Source organism: Brachionichthys hirsutus, chromosome 1, assembly GCF_040956055.1.
Source record: "Brachionichthys hirsutus isolate HB-005 chromosome 1, CSIRO-AGI_Bhir_v1, whole genome shotgun sequence".
In the NCBI taxonomy this organism is placed as follows: Eukaryota; Metazoa; Chordata; class Actinopteri; order Lophiiformes; family Brachionichthyidae; genus Brachionichthys; species Brachionichthys hirsutus.
In genome coordinates this window covers 12,493,453-12,511,056 of record NC_090897.1, presented here as the reverse complement: position 1 = coordinate 12,511,056, position 17,604 = coordinate 12,493,453, and positions in this window count along the sequence as shown.

Here is a 17,604-nt window from a genome sequence, read left to right as displayed (position 1 = left end):
TGCCAGAAAAAAAAAAAAAAGAGACTAAAAATAACTAGAGAAGCACTGAGAGAGCGCAGACCTCCGCCAAGCAGTGCATTCCCCACGTAATTAGATTTACACGGTCCACATAGTGATCTGGATCATCATCAAAGGCCTATAAATGGTTCTTGGTATCTTTATACACCAACCATAAAAACTAATTTTTAACTGATTTTTGAATCCTTAAATGGGGCTTTCAATGTAAAATGTTTCATATTTCTTCCTGACCTCATTCTGCATCAGATCCAGATGAGATTCTGTGTTGAGATAGAGGCCCCCTCCCTACATGACTGTGTCAACTTCCATAAACATCCGTCAATAATCAATATTGAGGAACACATTTTGAAGCTCCACTGACTGCAATGTTAATGAACATTTTCAAACGATCAATAATCCAGGATCTGTTCTGGATCATCACCAAATTTTAATCAACTATTCCTGATAACATTCCTAATATTTCCAGAAAAATTCATCAAGATCTGTCTGTAACATTTTGAGTAATCTTGCCAACAGTTAAGAAATCAAACCAACGCCGGCAATTACATACCCCCCCCTCGGCGGAGGTAAAGAACCGAACGATTGATATCAAAGCAGGATAAAACAGTTATTTGAAGGTGGGGGTGAGTGAGAAACAGTTCAAATGAAACCTTTGATCATTAAATAAGAGCCACCACAAGCTTCCATTATCCAAGTGGAATGTTTCTAATGCATTACAGCCGTGGACAGATGCTAAAAAAGCAGCATAACTGCATCACATAAGCCATAAACCATAAACACACACACACACACCCACAGCTGGTTGTGTGACATGTAATAATGTCTTGGACAAACCTTCCCCTTCAATGGCAGAGCAGTGCTAAAGACACACGCGCAGCACTTTGTGGACACACAGGGTTGCAAGAACCCATTGTGTGTTTCTTAATATGTGAAATACACAACGTACGCTGGTTACCATTATTATTTTCAGAACCAGAATCAGAATCCTTTATTGATCCCAGTGGGAAATTCGGCACATGCGCATTAACAGGCTGCTCTGCGTCTTTAGGAACGGACAGGATAGGATAAGTTGCAGTTACAAGCACATTTAGGACACATTAAACAAACATAGATGCTGCACTGGACAGAGACAGTGGGGACAGCGTGTGTATGTGTCAGTTCATACGTGTGAGATAAGAGCCGCAGAACGCAGCGACCCGAACCTCGGGATAAGACACAGGTTACATTTTTGCTGCTGATGCTACGTGTAGAACATTTGTGCTCTCGTTTCACCGCATTAAAGCCTTCAAGATTCTACTTTTGTCCCTCAGGACTTCAGGTTTAACACTGGAGTTTGTTTCAGTCAACATTTAGGACAACACATATGCTGCTGCTGCTGCAGGCCATGTCACGTGACCTTTATATTTAGTCTTTATTTAATCAGGTTAGTCCCATTGAGATCCAAGAGCTGGCAGAGGTAAGCAGCCTGGTAACCCCGAGAGACAATTAGCATATAAAACACAACGGCGCTCACATAAAACGCTGGCACACAGACTAATAAGCCTGATTTCACAGAGATTTAAACTCTATTTCCAAGCATTAGATAAGCCTGAACACTGCCTTGCATTAATCAGTCCGTACTCTGGTCATGACGAACTGCGGAGCATCCGTAGAACGCAGATTGTCACTTCCATGTTTCCTGTCCAAAGACGAGACAAACGGGAAGGAACGATGCCCAGAAACGCTTTATGAATAAACACAAACCGGTGGCTGAGACACAGTGATGTCCGGTTGTCTTTAACATAGAGTTTGAGCGCAGACTGTCCTTTACGTGCAACAAAAGAGCCATAGTCACCTGACGCGACACAATAATGGCCGGTTTGTGCGGTCTGGCCTGTGACGGATGCGAACGTACGAAACTGTCGATCATCGCGTTCAGCGATCTGATAGAGAAATTACAGATCCATTGTTTCTGTTCAAACGTTACTTACGAGAGGCATAATAACTAAATAGTCTTCCCCTGTAGTGAAAATCTATCAATCAGACAAACGTCTTCATCGATTCATAATGATGTTGTTCTGCGACCATTACAGATGAAGGATCACTTCAAATGTAATGAAACGCATTCTGCCTTGGTGTTGCCGTTTCTCCATCGAACCAGTGAGAGACGCCAGCATCAGCATCGTCCTCCTGTCGTCTGTTCTTCAACCACTTACTCTGTAACCAAACCATTAAAAAAGAAGAGTTTGTGCCACTGCTGCCCTTTTCAGAAGAATATTAAGTCTGGTAGAAACACACAAATGAACAACACAGTCAAACTTTTCAGGTACTGCTGAAACAATGTCCTTTAAAAACAGAAATCATTTTATCATCTACATTGTTGATTCATGTCATGCTAATTGGCAAAGGGCAAAAAAAAAAATCAGCTTGCTATTAAAGCCAAGTGCTTCGTGATAGAGGGGCTGTTCGGCCTGATTAGGAGCAAAGTTTAAAAAAATAATATTCAACAATTAAAAAGAAGCGCAAGAATATTAAGAGTGGATTCTAGACTTGCTGTTTAGAGATGAGTTGTGCTGCGGTTTGGTGCTATATAAATACAAATTGACCCGACTAATGGGATTAATAGACCGATCGTTGAAGCTGCGCTCATCAGGAACAAACTCGATCACGCATGGGGCCCAAGTTCACGACACAGACTCAGGGGAAAGCTGCGGGAAGAAAAAGTACCTGCAATAGTTTGACCTTAAGGGTTCAAATTTGAAAAGATGACACCGACCGGTACTTTTTATTCAAAATAAATTTGTGTTTGACACATGTGGATTCGGTGGTTAACTGTGTAAAGAAAGAACATTCCAGACAAGATGGGCACCAACCAAGCTCCACACAGGCGGGCCTGCTGTTTACAGAGCAAAATACTCCATGTGTACTGCTGGCATTAGTACACACACACACACACACACACACACACACACACAAACGCGAAGCCCCTGATATACAGCATCCAGACACAATCTGACCCGTCGAGGCGGAGACCTGTCCTTGGTCGCTGCAGACATACGATAAAAGCACGGACTGGTGGAAGAAGAAGCATTTTGATCTGCAGCCTCCATGAATGCATTTCTGATGCTTTTGATCTGAAAGCACATCAGTCAAACGCAGGCGGCTCCTGCAGCATGACAAGCAAGCATTCAGTCCGCAGCCGCCTCGGGTTTAGATTTACAACCATAAGAGATGTTATTTAACAAAAATAACAATGTTTTAATTCAGCGATAAAAGACACAAGACATTTAGATTTGGATAAGAAGCTCTCCTGCTGCCGACAAACCGATTCCAAGAAATATGCATGTGGCAGAGAACAAGGCACTGGATTCCAACCATTTCAAACACACACGCACACGCACACGCACACACACACCGTTGGAGGAGAGATAGATGAACAGCTCACAAGCTCTCTTTTCTCCTTCCTCTCCTCCTCTACCTCGGTCACTCGTTCTCCTTTCCAGGACAGGTGGCTGCTAAAACCCAGGTCAACAGAGGGGAGGAGGGTAGAAGAGGAGGAGAGCAGGGTAGAAGGTCTCTTAAGTGATTCCACGGCACAACAAGTCGCTCCGACAGAAGAAATGTAACTCAGAACTCGTTTCGTTTAGTTTGGAAACGAGGGAACAGGCACAAAGAGTCACATTTCAGAAAGTGGAATCACCACAACGAGGACTCCGACCTTTGCCTGAAACAATGAAATCATTTTAACAATGAATATTATTAATGCTCCTCGGATGGAGATTTCTGCAGCACCTTTGTTATTAGCTTGTGGTGATTGGTAACACCGCTAACTGCTGCCCCGACAGGGATGCTGGCGCAGCCTCCAATGGTTCTGTGGTTCCATGTGCAGCAGGATTGTTTCCTAATCACTGTTGTGTGAATGCGGAACTTTCTCAAAGATAAAAGGGAAATTAAAATTACATTTTTAGCAAAACCATCATATAATTAGGAGTAAATTGCTACTGTGGAAAGGTTGTGAAATTAAGGGACGTAACAAATCCTTTCTGATCACTTGAACAAAAGTAAAAAGTGTTTAACTGAGTCGCCGACAGGTCTTCTGGTTTGATAGGAAGCAAACTTCAGTGATTCGACCGAGCACGCTTGAGTGAGAACACGCTCCGCAGCATTGTGCCTTTGAAACAACTTGACATGTAGGCGCTGAGGGGAGCCGCAACAAAGGAAGGAGGCCGAGAGGACGCCACACAAAGACGGGAGCTGCTGGTGAAAGGGAAGTCCTCACAATAACGCACAAACACACAGCACGAGGACCGACGCAGGCTTGTTATGAGGAAACGATGGAATCTGTGGGCAGGGGCGCTTCCAATAAGCCGTACCAGTTTAACTAGATCTCGGTAGTACTGGGCGAAGATACAACCCAGTCTGGGAATGGAGACAGAAGCGAATATACATCCCTGAGGATTACTGGTTGTGGATAATGTGAGATGTTGTCGTCTTTTATGTGTAACTTCGGATTCCCAGCATCACAGACACTGAACTAGCTTCACTGCTTCTTTACTCACAGGTAGCAAACTACAGTATATTAATGCACAAGCCATATCATGCGTCACCACTGGTATTTGAGCTAGCTGTGTGACGTCTCAGCTGTTAGGTCGGCCGCTACGCGAGTAGACGGTTGTCTATTATGACCTTCCGCAGACACCGTACTGCTATTCTACCGTGCTAAAGTCATGAAGTTAATAATCGCCTTGTTCTTCGTGCAAATATTCCACAAATCCGTTGCACTGCGCTGTAGACTGATGAAGCATTTACTCCACAGTCACCCTCCATGCAATGGGAAGAAAGCCTGGTTTGACAGTGAACGCCAGGAATTACTCAGATCGGTCTCGGCAAGTACACACTGTAAATGTAAGTACTTGTGTACAAGTATAGTGATGACCAATATTTTGGGCCGATTCCTCTGAGGTCTCTGTTGCACAAGCTTGAGTTTACTTGCCTGATATGTGAATGAGGGAGAGGAACAGATCGGGAGGAGGAAGAACTTCCAAGTTTACAAACTGAATATAGAGAGAACTTATTCTATTTATTGAATTTAATATTTTAGCCAAACTGTTTGTTTTATTTCTGATTTATCATGACTGGATTTGATCAAATCAGGCTCGGTGTTGTGAACTATTGTTGCCGTGTAGAGATTCTCTCCAGCGCTGTCAGGTAAAAAAAAATAAAAAAAAAAATAAATAAATAAAAAAAAAAAAGCTGCACAACTTAAAGAGGTTTCCGATTGTCTTTATTCTTCTTTCAGTTAATGCTAATGCTACCATCTTCTTTTTAAAGTTCTGGATGAAGGTAGCGCACATAATGAGCAAAACTCCCCCACCCCCCGAACCCGCCTTCCTGATTGCATTTACAATGAAACGACAGGGTGGAATAAAAACTGCTACTGCTGGGCCAATGGCGCCGGAGCACAAACAAATAGATAAATTACAGTTTGCTTTCCTTCGCTGCTCAGAGTAAAATCTGTATTATTAAACTAAGACAAGAAAATGGATTCTAGCAAACGCCACCCGCCAGATCCCCTTTTTGCTCGGAGCCGGGGCCTTGCGTCTTGTACCCCAGGCCTGTGTTTCTGCCACTGTGATGTAAACGCTCATTCAAAGTGGATAAAAATAATTTAGATCAACTACATTGTGATTCAGCTGCATTGAAAAGCATCCAGGTGATCACAGAGTGGAGGAAGGGGGAGGGGGGAAGGTTTTAATGAGCTGAGACACAGCAGACGTGACGGTCCAACTCCTCATCAGATGTCGACTATGATCCACAGCTCTTTGATCAAAAGGAGGAGGGAGATGATATTTAGCTGCATTTTAGTGGGAACAACATCTTTACAATTACCTAAAAAAGAGAAGGAGTACGTCTCAGCCCCCCCCCCCCCCCCCATTATCAGCTAGTCTAATGAGGGGATTTTCTTAGGGTTCAGGTTGAGACTGATCTAAGTGATGGCGACTGCAGTCTCATCTTTCTCAGCGTGTTTAGTCAGACTGGAGAGAGGGGTGTTGGATAATAATTTGCTGTGTCCAGAGCTGGTGAGAATGACTGATGGAGGGATAAAGGGAGGGGGGGTGGGAGGGGGGGTGTGAGCGACAGCAGCTGAGCCTCCAAACCAAATGAGATTCTCTGCAGCAAGCAGTGAAAACACAGGAGGGAGGGAGGGAGGGGGGAGGGGGGGGGGGGGGGGGGGCAGAGTTTGCTTTAACGCTTTAAATCCCCATAATTCCCATTCCCTATGAGTCATATGTATATGACATATCTTATTGCTAGGGATAACTTGTTTAGTTGGTTTAATCAACGGAAAGAGAAATAAAACATTTAGGACAAGGACCTTAATAAAACAGGCAACACACCTCAATGCTATATTTATACATGGACATGGCTGAGAGAGAGAGAGAGAGAGAGAGGTTCAAAGTGAGACTGCGACATCCATCAGCCGCTCGGACGTTATTGAAATGCTTACACACGCCTTACAGAAACATATAAACCACCTCCATCGTGCTCGGTGCAGAGCGTAAACTTTACTTCCTCACCTCCTGTGAGGTGAAGTGAAGAACTAAGGTGCTGCAGAAAGAACCCTCTGAAAGGAGCCCCCCCCCCCCCCCGCGCTGTGCGTTTACACGAGCCGTTACTGGTGGCGCGGTGATGACGATCATTGTTAATCAGCAGAGGTGACTCTACGCCTTCATTCAGTGGCCAGCGTGTCATCCTCACCTGCACACGCCAGCTCTGCTCCTAAACATGTATCGTTACACACAGCAAAACTAGGTGTCCACATTTGTAATTCAAAACATGCATAGAGGGATTTAGAGTTGCTACTTTACTTTTGAATTCATTCTGAGTTCATAATCGCTACTCATTATCCGGCTATTGCTCGATAGATAAAAAGCATTATTGTCTAACGAAAATGAAGTCAATGGGCTGCGGCGTTGAAACATAGAGACAGCAGAACGAGCAGAATGACTGACCACACGCAAAGTTAGCTATAAAGCAAGGAAGCAGGCAGCTGGGAGGTGCGGTTGATGAAAAGAGACAGGTTGGGGCCGAGCTGCTTCATCAGCCTGGATAGACAAACTTTTTCCAAAATTGCAGACCGGATGGCAACGAGCTCCAGTTTGAGAGAAAGACCTAATCAGCACACATTGTTGCCGAGGGCGATGATAATTGCTGTTTGATTTTTCTACCTCGCCCAAAAGGATTAAGAGGGTCCAGCCCATACAATTCTAAACAAATGATAATGTTAGACGCACACAGAGTGCGCTGTGCGCGACAGGCCCAAACCGGCCCGGGCACCAGCACGAAAACACCCCCAGCAACATCTGGCAGAATGAATGAGTCGACAGACCAATGAGTTATGAGAAGGGATAAATAGTGGAACTCAGAAAATCACAGAAAGAACACGGCTCTTGCATGAATCACTCAGTAAATAAATTAATTTCCAGAAACATATTGATCCCAGTGAAATCGTTAGTAGGTAAATATCCTGTGCTCGTACAGCATAATGATCGTACAAACACCTTCTGGAGGACGTGAAATACCACAGAAGTATTGCTACCCACAAAAAAACAGAATTATATGACCTTCTGTCGATATATTGCACACCTCTAGAATTCAATGATTCTTTACAGTTGTGCTTTACTTAGAGAAAAATCAAAATGTCCTCTGTGGGGAAAAAAACAAACTATTTTTAATCACAAACAAAAGGGGGAAATGACCTGAAGAATTTGCAAACAGTAATGAGCGCCGCGCTCGGACAGGGCCGCCGAACATTTCGCCGTTATCGTGCGAGGTGCTTCGGTTCAGCGTTATCCCAGAGGCTGTGAACGCACGCCGCTGATCTGCTCTACGAAGAGTTAGCATGCGAGCAGAAACATGTTCGCACGCATGAGGCAGCAGGACCCGTGCAGCACACGAGAGCTCATTGAGCTTAGAGCCACAAGGATGGTGCGGTTGTGTGTTCTAAACCCTAAATGCTCTGCTCAGTCACATGACCTCCATGTCAAAGGAACACAGGGTTGATAAATACATGATTAAAAGCTGTGTGATTATCATTGAGTGGCCCTGAACTACTTTATCCTGCATAGGAAAATAAATGATCAAACTCTAGCTTTTCTTTGTCTTCTTTTCGGCGCCTGAGGCCAACACAGTTCAACATAAATATTCTCTACCGTCATGACGACACTGAAAAATTACATTTTTGACAACACCTTGATTCTGGCTTTAACTTGCAACCTTTAGCAAAGTTTTGATCGAACGTGATTTAAAACCTTCATAAATTAGTTATAAAGCATCGGAGGTCCTTCTAAAGTGCACTGAAACCTCCGTGTATCAACTGCACTGCCTGAGGATACCGATGGTTTTTGAAGCTAGACTTGCAAACAATCTCGTCTCAGCTCTGTGAGACAATCTCTGGGGACGAAGACTGACCGGCTAATAAATCTCAAAACCTAACTCTTGAGGATTATTGTCCTGGTTCCTCTTGAATGAAAAAAAATAGTTGTATAAATAGTTAACATCGGCTGTAAAAGCGGTAAGTTGTTTACCTATGAAAGCTATTTTTAAAACACATGAATCTTCCACTAGTGCCCCCTAGAGGCAGTGCTGGTTGCTACACTTAACAACAGCAAAGTAGAACCTTATGTCAACCGTCAATATCTCTCCTTTAGTTCTGCGCTGGTTGGTAGCTATAAAAAATAATAATTCTGCTGCACTTGTTTTTGAGGCGGTGAACAGTCGTGCAGTTTTTCGTGTCCCGGGAGACGAGCAGACGGGAGGTTAATAATGTTGTGCTGAGCAGTTTCTGCAGGATGTGTGGGAAAGCAGAGGCTGTGTAGGTGGATGGGGGGGGGGGAGCTTGCACAGTACCTGCCCATTATATAAAGCTCCCACTCTCAACTAGAGGTCTCTGTACTGACTGCCAGCTCCCTCCCTATCTCTCCCCCCCCCCCCCCCCCAGCCTTGCAGCGACTGACTCAGGCTTAACTCTCCGACTGTTGTTTTCGCTCCCTCCTGTGTCTGTGATATCAAAACCATTGCGTGCATTGTGGATAAACCAAAAAGACAGATTTCTCTTGGGGGGGGGTGTAGAGCCTGCTCTTCCTTGCTCAAACAAGAGGCTCATGCAACACGCTGGACTGTACTCAGAATGATTTCTCTTTTAATCATTACCTGTAGTCATTTCAACGTGTCGCCTTGACACCTGAGGCCGCAGTGGTCCAGTCCCAGCTTGCCAGAGGCAAACGGTGAATCTGAAACCTGTCCTGTTCAAAGCTGAATGGCACAAAGCTGTTATATGCCAAGGTGGTTTGTACCCCTGTGCCAAAACAGTGCAGGTAAATGCTACTCGCTGCTGGTGTGGGAAAATACAGCTGGCAAGAAAAACCGTGATTGAAGTGTGTGATAGGAAACGGAGTGGGGGGGGTAAAAAAATGTATTGTTATAAAAAACAATTATTGTTGACTTCACCACAAAAGACAGACAGACAGACAGAAAGAAAGAAAGAAAGAATGAATGAATGAATGGGAGCTTAACATTGAAAACTGGGAAAGCGGTCAGAGAGCACAGACCTCCGCCAAGCAGCTCATTCCTCTCCTAACTGGATTTACACCGTCCACATGGTGATCTGGATCATCATCAAAAGGTTCTAGATTGTTCTTGGTATCTTTACACACCAACCATGAAAAGTAAAAGTGAATCAGAGTTGATTCATAACAGACTTTCAAACCCATAAATGGAGTTTTCAAAGTTAAAATGGAAAACATTTTCCTAACATCATATCATTTAGCATGATATGTAATATGTTCATATCATATTATTGATCACACAAAAATACTTTGCTTAGTGACTTTCCCGCTAATGTCCAATCATCATTGGACACTTTTAGAAAGTAATAACCTTCTTATTATGATGACTGTAATATGGCCTGTTATCAAAGCTGTTTAGCATGTGAGCCACTCAGGGTTATAGAAGTAAGATGACAGTAATAAGCTCTGTCATTTTCCTGAATTGTTGACAGTGTACGTCTCAGGATGACACTCCTCCCGACTCCCTCGATGAATAACAGTCAATACTAAAACTGACAAAATACAAATAGATGTACCTTACAGTAAATTATAGAAAATGGGCATCTGAATAAAGATGCAGTTTGAAAGGATTTATTTTTTGAATTCTCTTTAATTCATCTATTCTGTCAATAATCCATGGTGAATTAAGAAAATGTTCTGCTTTGATGCCACAAAAAGAAAAAGGTTTTAAGCAAAATATTTAATGTCATTTCTGAGTTCATATTCCATTTTCCAATAACATTTCAAGCAAAAAATGTCCTTCTGATATTTGTCTTTTAGGGACCAGTAACCAGATATATAGAACAACCACAGCCAAATCGCACATGCAACTCGGCAGCATTCATTAACCCTGTCCTCTCTCCTTTTTCTTCTACATGTGCATGATGTCTTCACTGGTGCTGAAGGCAGTGACGAAGCACTCCTCAATCTACCCTTCTTGTTATCCAACTTCTCTTTGCTATGACGGGTGGTGGATTAAAGTTTTACTTGTCACTCTCCCCTTCATCCCGAGTACTGCTCCGCAACTATAAAATCAGGGGGGCCTCTAGGGGCCCCATGCAAGGCGGCAAAAAATCTACACTAGCACAGTCAATCTAGGGTAAGTAATGAAAGCCAGGCTTTATCTGAAGACAACATACTCACCATTTCCTTGATAAAGTACGACCATTTTGATTATTGTTGATTAACGTATAGGCTGTTATAAATGTACAACCCCGCTTCTACAATAATCACAAGTCATTTTTAATACAACAGCAAAATGTCAAAGCACCGCAGAGGGCTGTTCACAGCTGGGACCAGAGGAGCAAGCCAATCAGGCTAAAGGGGCTAAGGATTGGAGGTTTAGCCAAGCGTCGCTAACAGAGCCACCACCACCTGAGAACGAGGACGCCGTTCATCACGTAAAGCCCATTTGTGGAGGGGCCCCTCTTAGGGGTCCAGACATTTCTGTGGACAGACCTGCATGGCTAAGTCTTCTTCTTCAAAAGATGCCTATCGCTATTGTTAATTATTGACATGGTTACCATAGCGCCACGTGTTAGTGTGACTTTGCCTCTTGTGTTCGATGTCATATTCACTGATCGTGTTTTCCACCTTGAATATTTCATAGTCATTCATATTGCTTTACAAAGCAAAGAACATTGATTTTCCTTCTTAGGAATCCCCAGCATGCGACATTTTCACTTAAAATTTCCAAAAGCTCTGCAGCACACCCCTGGAAAGCGCAGTTCCATAAGGTGTGCTGTGTGCGTCTGATCGTTTTAATGGAATCGTGTGATTAGATATTAAGCACTGAAGACTTTCCCTCATAAAAGGTATCGTATGTTATGACCTGGCAGGTAAGGCAGCTTGCAACAGCACCGGTTAGGGTCTGGCAATGCTACCAAAGGATTGGTCAATTTAATGTGCATTTTAAAGTGTGATTTCAAAACATTCTCGTGTCATGCAAAGGTCATATACACACCTCACACAAATGCATTCAGTAAAGAACCCAATGTGCTGAAAGCAGAGTCAACCACAAAGCCCACCCGGCTACAGGTAACTGGATCAGCACATTCTCATTCAGTATCACTCTTCAACCAAAGCACACAAAGCTGTTTCCCTTCGGGGCCGAGGGACGTTCCACACACAGCAGGCTGCTTCCTAAAGAATGAAGAGGAGTTTGGACAGTCAGTTTCTGAAACCGCCGTCCCTCAGGTCACAGGTCACAGGAGAGTCTCCCGTCGATGTCTATTATATAAGCCATGAGCATTCAAGTCCACTGAAGGCCCAAACGTCATCGGGTGACATAAAAACCGCAAAGTTTAATGGCACGAGGCAAGAAAACACTTTTCAGGCAGTATCAACTTCTTAGCTTGATTTTAAGGTTAAATTGACAGTTGAACTGGGTGTTTAAATGATCCCTAATATTCCCATCAATGAGAAAAGCAGAGGACGGCTTACTTTTACCAGACGTGCTGCAGTTTCATTGGGTTGTCTGTCTGCCAATAATGTCTAAGATAGCCAGAGTGTGAGGAACAAAAATAAAACATTAACTATGACCTCAACAACATTTCCACCTCATGTCAACTTGCTTTTCAATACCAATTGTTGTGGTTTATTAATCCTATCTCCGCCGACCCCACGCCGCTTACATCTTTTTCTTTTCTTCCATTTTTAATGGTGAGGCATTCATTTTGTTTGTTTGTCTTTATAATTTCCTTGTGTCTTTGCTGCAGGACAAATATAAGTGAGTGCACATCATCCATACAGACTCGTGACATATTGCTGCGAATGATAAGTGAATGAGTCATAAATTACCAAAGCCACAATAATACTAACCTCACACGAGCAACCTCTGAATGAAGAGATTTGTGAAAAATAAAAACTCCACACTGCTCAAACCTGCAAATAGAATAAAGAAATACATTCTATAATGACAGACTTATCCAAAGATATATTTTAATCTTCAGTCCCTCTAACTGCAGAATATGTCTACACATTATTCACAGTTTTGTACACATGTTGGGTCTAGGCTCACAGTTAGATACTTCTTTGGTGCAGCCAAAGAAATGCAGAAAAATATTACATTTTTGTCAATTATTGTGGAAAGATCCAAACATTTGTCCTCAGCTTACTGTCCATAACTTTTACTGTAGCAGTAAAGTTAAATAATGCTTAATGTCAAAGAAAAAATAAGTTATATTTATTTTTTTTTATTAAATTCTGAACAACTTGCATTCATTTCCATGGTGAGAATGTACACGTGAAGGCAAACCTTCGCTGAACAACCAGTTCAAAAAATTTTCACGTCCCGAGCCAATAGGACAATTGAGGACGCCATCAGCGTCCAGAGCATCTGGAGAAACTAAACCAGTATGTCCGGCTGCTCTTCCTGAATAGCTCGACTTTCTGAATGGGTAATCCCCAGTGGCTTGGTCTCCAAACTGCACGACCCCAGCCTGAGCGCCACCATCGGCAATCAGAACCCTGAACTGGGTGGCCAGTTTCAGAGACGGAAAATACAGACAATCTATTGATTGATTGATTGATTGATTGCTTTATTTCGAACATGCAATTTAAAAAGACAAATATAAAACAAACAACCGAAAACAATGATAATAGTCAAACTAACAATAACAGTCAAAACAACAATAATAATACAAACAGCATGTCCGTAAAGGAGTAGGATGAAGCATTAGCTTATTTAAACCTACCCCCTCTCCACTATTCAACAAACCATTCCTCTAACATACATATATTCAATAAATTTCCAAAATAAATAGAAAATTGAAATTGTAAATAAACATATTTTACACAATTATTATTATTTTATTTTTTTTATATTTTACTAGAAAATAATTAGAAAATTAACCCGTTACATACACAAGATAGAAAATAAAGCAAACAAACAAATATATTTACAAAAAATAGAGATAGAAAGTGTAAATTACTAATTCATAAATCATTCGTAAAAAAAAAAAAAAAACCCCGATCGTTAAAGCCCTTCTCCCTCACTGTATTTCATAAAAACCATTTGTTTGTACCGCTTTTTAAACTGGGTCTATTGATCTCAAATCTGACACGTTTCCACGGCAACAAGGCTGTGTAACAAAATCACCACAGGAGTTAAGAGTTGCTCCATCTCACTGAAGATGAACAGAAGTGCACGGAGCTGCTCCCACTAGGCAAATGCTGGGTGACGACAGAGCCAGTAGCGTTTCACCGCTGGAAAGATGGCCTCACGAATAAAATGGGTCTGTCTCTATTTAAGAGAGATGCAAATATTTCTGAAATTGGTGCCACATGACCAGAGAAAACAGAGAAGTGATTGTGGTATTTCTGTTCTCAAAAAGTCTCCAACACCCAGAATGCAGTGCGGCGAACCAGAACAATAAACACTGCAGCTGGTGGGATGATGTTCTACGAGAGGTGAGCAGCACCTGATTTAAGCTTGTCCTTTTTAAAACAGGGAAAATGTTTGTATTAACATCTGAGGGGCTAAATAAGCAATAAACACTGTGATGCTTCATATCCGACCGAGACTTCAGAGTTTTACAGATGGATCCAGGATTGTTCGCCATTCATTTTCAACAAGCAAGCGGTGGCAGCACAATTACAGGAGGTTTAACACTGTTCACTCACACACGACCCACATTTTCCCCAAACCAAAGGTGGATAAATATGCTGGTTTGACTGAACTAGACATGCAGATCGTGTGTCATGCAGTGTGATATATCTTTATCTGCCAGCCTAATTGATTACCGCTTGGCTCAAGGAAAAAGGCAATCAACGCTGAAGAACAGATTGTTCCAGCTGGTTTAACTCGAAACATACCTGAATCAGACGAAACGTGATAAACACGAGCATGAAACGTTCTGCTGTTGACTCTCATTCCTCTTAAAGCCGCTGTCACCAATCTGAATTATACATTTCATGCATTTCTTTTTCATGTAAGTCTAACCCTCCCCCCACCAGGTATGAGCTTCAGACGCGTCACATCAGCACAGCGAGGAAGCTTTAAGTACGCCCAGAGATGAAAATGGTTATCTTTCACACTGCTGCTTTCCAAGTGGAGGTCTATTTCCCTTTGCTCTGATAATTAACTGCATCTGTAATGACAGTGACAATGAGAGAAACGGGCAGGTGCTGAGGGGACGTTGGGATGCTGGGAAGAAGGCTTGTTTCATTAGGGATTAACCTAGCACTACAAATAGACTGTCTCCACCTATAAGCTGCCGGCGCACAGACGGTTATTTGTCTTGCCAGGTTGCTGCTGCAGCAGCTCCAGAGAAGAAAGGAGGCAGTTCAAAGGAGCTGGGGCAGATCGGGGACTCCTGTGAAACAAAATGCAACGCAACAGGAAACATTCAGGGGCCTGGAAACATCAGAGGCCTTCACAAGCTCAGATTTATGAACCAATTAACTGTATAAGCTATAATAATACAGCGCCTAAGGCTACGTGGACCTGTGCAGCAGCACAAACCAGTACGTCAGAGCTGCAAATGTTGTCATAAAACCCATTAGTCAAGATAATCAGCAGCTAGTTTGTTCGTAGAGTAACTGCTTGAAGCAATTTTTTCAAACACAAAAGTCTCAACTGTTCCCAATTTCAGTCATTTTGTTAAAAAAAAAAAAAAAAACCTTTTTGAACAAAGCTAGACTGGAAACGAGTAAATGCAGCAGCAAAAAGGTTTTATTTAACTCCAGTAACATTTTGTGGAATCACATACAAACTGAAGACAGGATGGGGTAAGCTCATTCAGGGGGGGGTACTTTCTCATTTGTTCTGTGTTTAACTCAGTATTGGTTTTTATTGGTCACATCGGGGGACAGTTTTCCACAATTTGCAACCCCTTGCAACAGGTGTTTCGGTTTGCCGTCATCTTGTAAGCCTGGTATGGAAATATTGGATGAGAACGATGCCTTTTTCTGGACAAAGGGGGTCAAAGGCTGCCAGAAACACGACGTCATAAGAAAGATACCACCATGAAATGTTAAAGTACAGCTTTGCTGATTTATTGGTGACGATCATTTTTGAGGGCTTGAGGCGGGGTTTTTTAGCAAGGAACTGGATTCTAAGAATAAATTTCCTTCCGGAACTAAATAGCGCCACACTACCCAATACTAAAAGTTAAGGCTTCAAAGAACTGTAGTTTCCAGGGAGGGGCTGGAGTGACGATGTCGGTGAGGGTGGGGAGCTCAAATGTGGTTGGACTACCTCTAAATTTAGATTCCTAATAAAGGCTGTGATATTTCACCGATTAGAAATTCGGAGAAAAGTCGGCGCGGGCCACCTCAATGGGCGTGTCTTTGATCTTCCTTTGCCTTTCCAGAAGTAAACAAACAACAGATTAGTCAATAAGACACACAGAGCAAACAGGGCGTGTGTGCGGCCGCAGCATCGAGCGGTGCAACGTTTGATGAAGAGCATCTCTCTATCCACGGCCTCTGAGCCCGTTTGTGCTGATCTGATGGCTCCTGTCGCACACTGTCCCCGTTTGCTTGCAGCAGAGGAAGGCCAGTTCAGCGGCCAGCATCACGGCGGCCAGTTTAGTACTGGTGTCTGCTCCTCCGCTGGCTGGCTGACAGGACACGACGTGGTGCAGCCATTAAAACATCACACGTCGTTAGCGCAGGTGTGAAGCAGCGGTAAAATGTCACAATGCACCAGCGTTGCATTTCAGGCCCTGAACAATAAAGGAGTGGAGGTGGAGGACATCATTAAGACGACTATAAACTATATATATATATACTATATATATAAACTATAAACAACCTAAGCAGCTCTCTTTTAGTCATCACTTATAACTATATCAGAGCACAAAAAAGTCACTTATCAATCCAAATCCAGTAAATGTAACAGCGTCTGTAAACAGTCAGCTGGTCAAGGCTCCGCGTGCTGCACGACAGGCAGGGATTCTCCCAAATGCCCTTGTCCTGCTCTAGAAATCTAAAAATAGTTTGTGCGAACGTTTGAATGAAGGGTTTCTAACCGCCTAAATTCATCAAACTTTCATTTTCTATCCAGCTGGCTTCATAGGAATAGAGATAAAATGAGACATTCATTTTTAAGGCCAGATCCGTAACACACATAATTGGTCTATGTTTGGTGTCCTGGGCATCAGCAGCATGAACGTCGAACTCGGTTAATGCTCAGGAGTCCCGAAACACAAAAACCAAACATCATTCGACGGGTTCACAGCCAGGACAGGAAGCAAGAAACCACACGGGGCTAGAGGAGGGTGGCTGAGGGTACTTGGGCGAAACACAGACATAGAGATTCTCCACCAGTGGACAACTGAGCTAAAAAAAAAAAAAGAAATCATTCCAGTGGAAGCAGCCGTCACCAGTGGAACGTTTTCTGAGCCGCTCAGTCACAAAGCTCTACGCAGCAGGAACTGCGCTTTGACAGAAACGCAGCCTCGCTAACTTAACAGCCAATGATCACAGATTTGTTTCGTTTGAAAGTCCAGCTTTCTGAAACCCCGAGGAGTTTCGATCGAGCGAAGGTGGGAAATATTTTCACAGAGGTGCTCCTGCTGATTGGTTAAAGTCTCTAAAAACTGGTTTGTCGTCTGCAGAAGAGACTTTAAAGGGGCCGCATTATGAAAAACTCGCTTTTCCCATGTTTGTACGCTATTATGGAGGGTTTGGGTCATTATCAACCCAAAAACAGCCAAATAAACCATCCAGTCAATCCTGCGTAGTTTGTCTAGTTCTGAAATCAAGTACAGAAACGCTTCTGGAAGAACTCGAACTTACTGTGACGTCACAATACGAAAACGCGCACATGCATGCACTCATTACGTGCACGCAAATAACTTCGTTTCGTTTTCGTTTTCAGAGGCTTTTCTGACAGAGCTGTTTGCTATTTGGACCAAAGACTGTCACAGATATTTCACAGAAGTGTCTGAGAACTGCGTTAACTTGTGGGGAAAGGGTATAATATGGGATCTTTAACAAGCAGAAGGCTATAATCCTCCTTAAGAACCAATGATAAAGAGCAGGCGGGAAAATA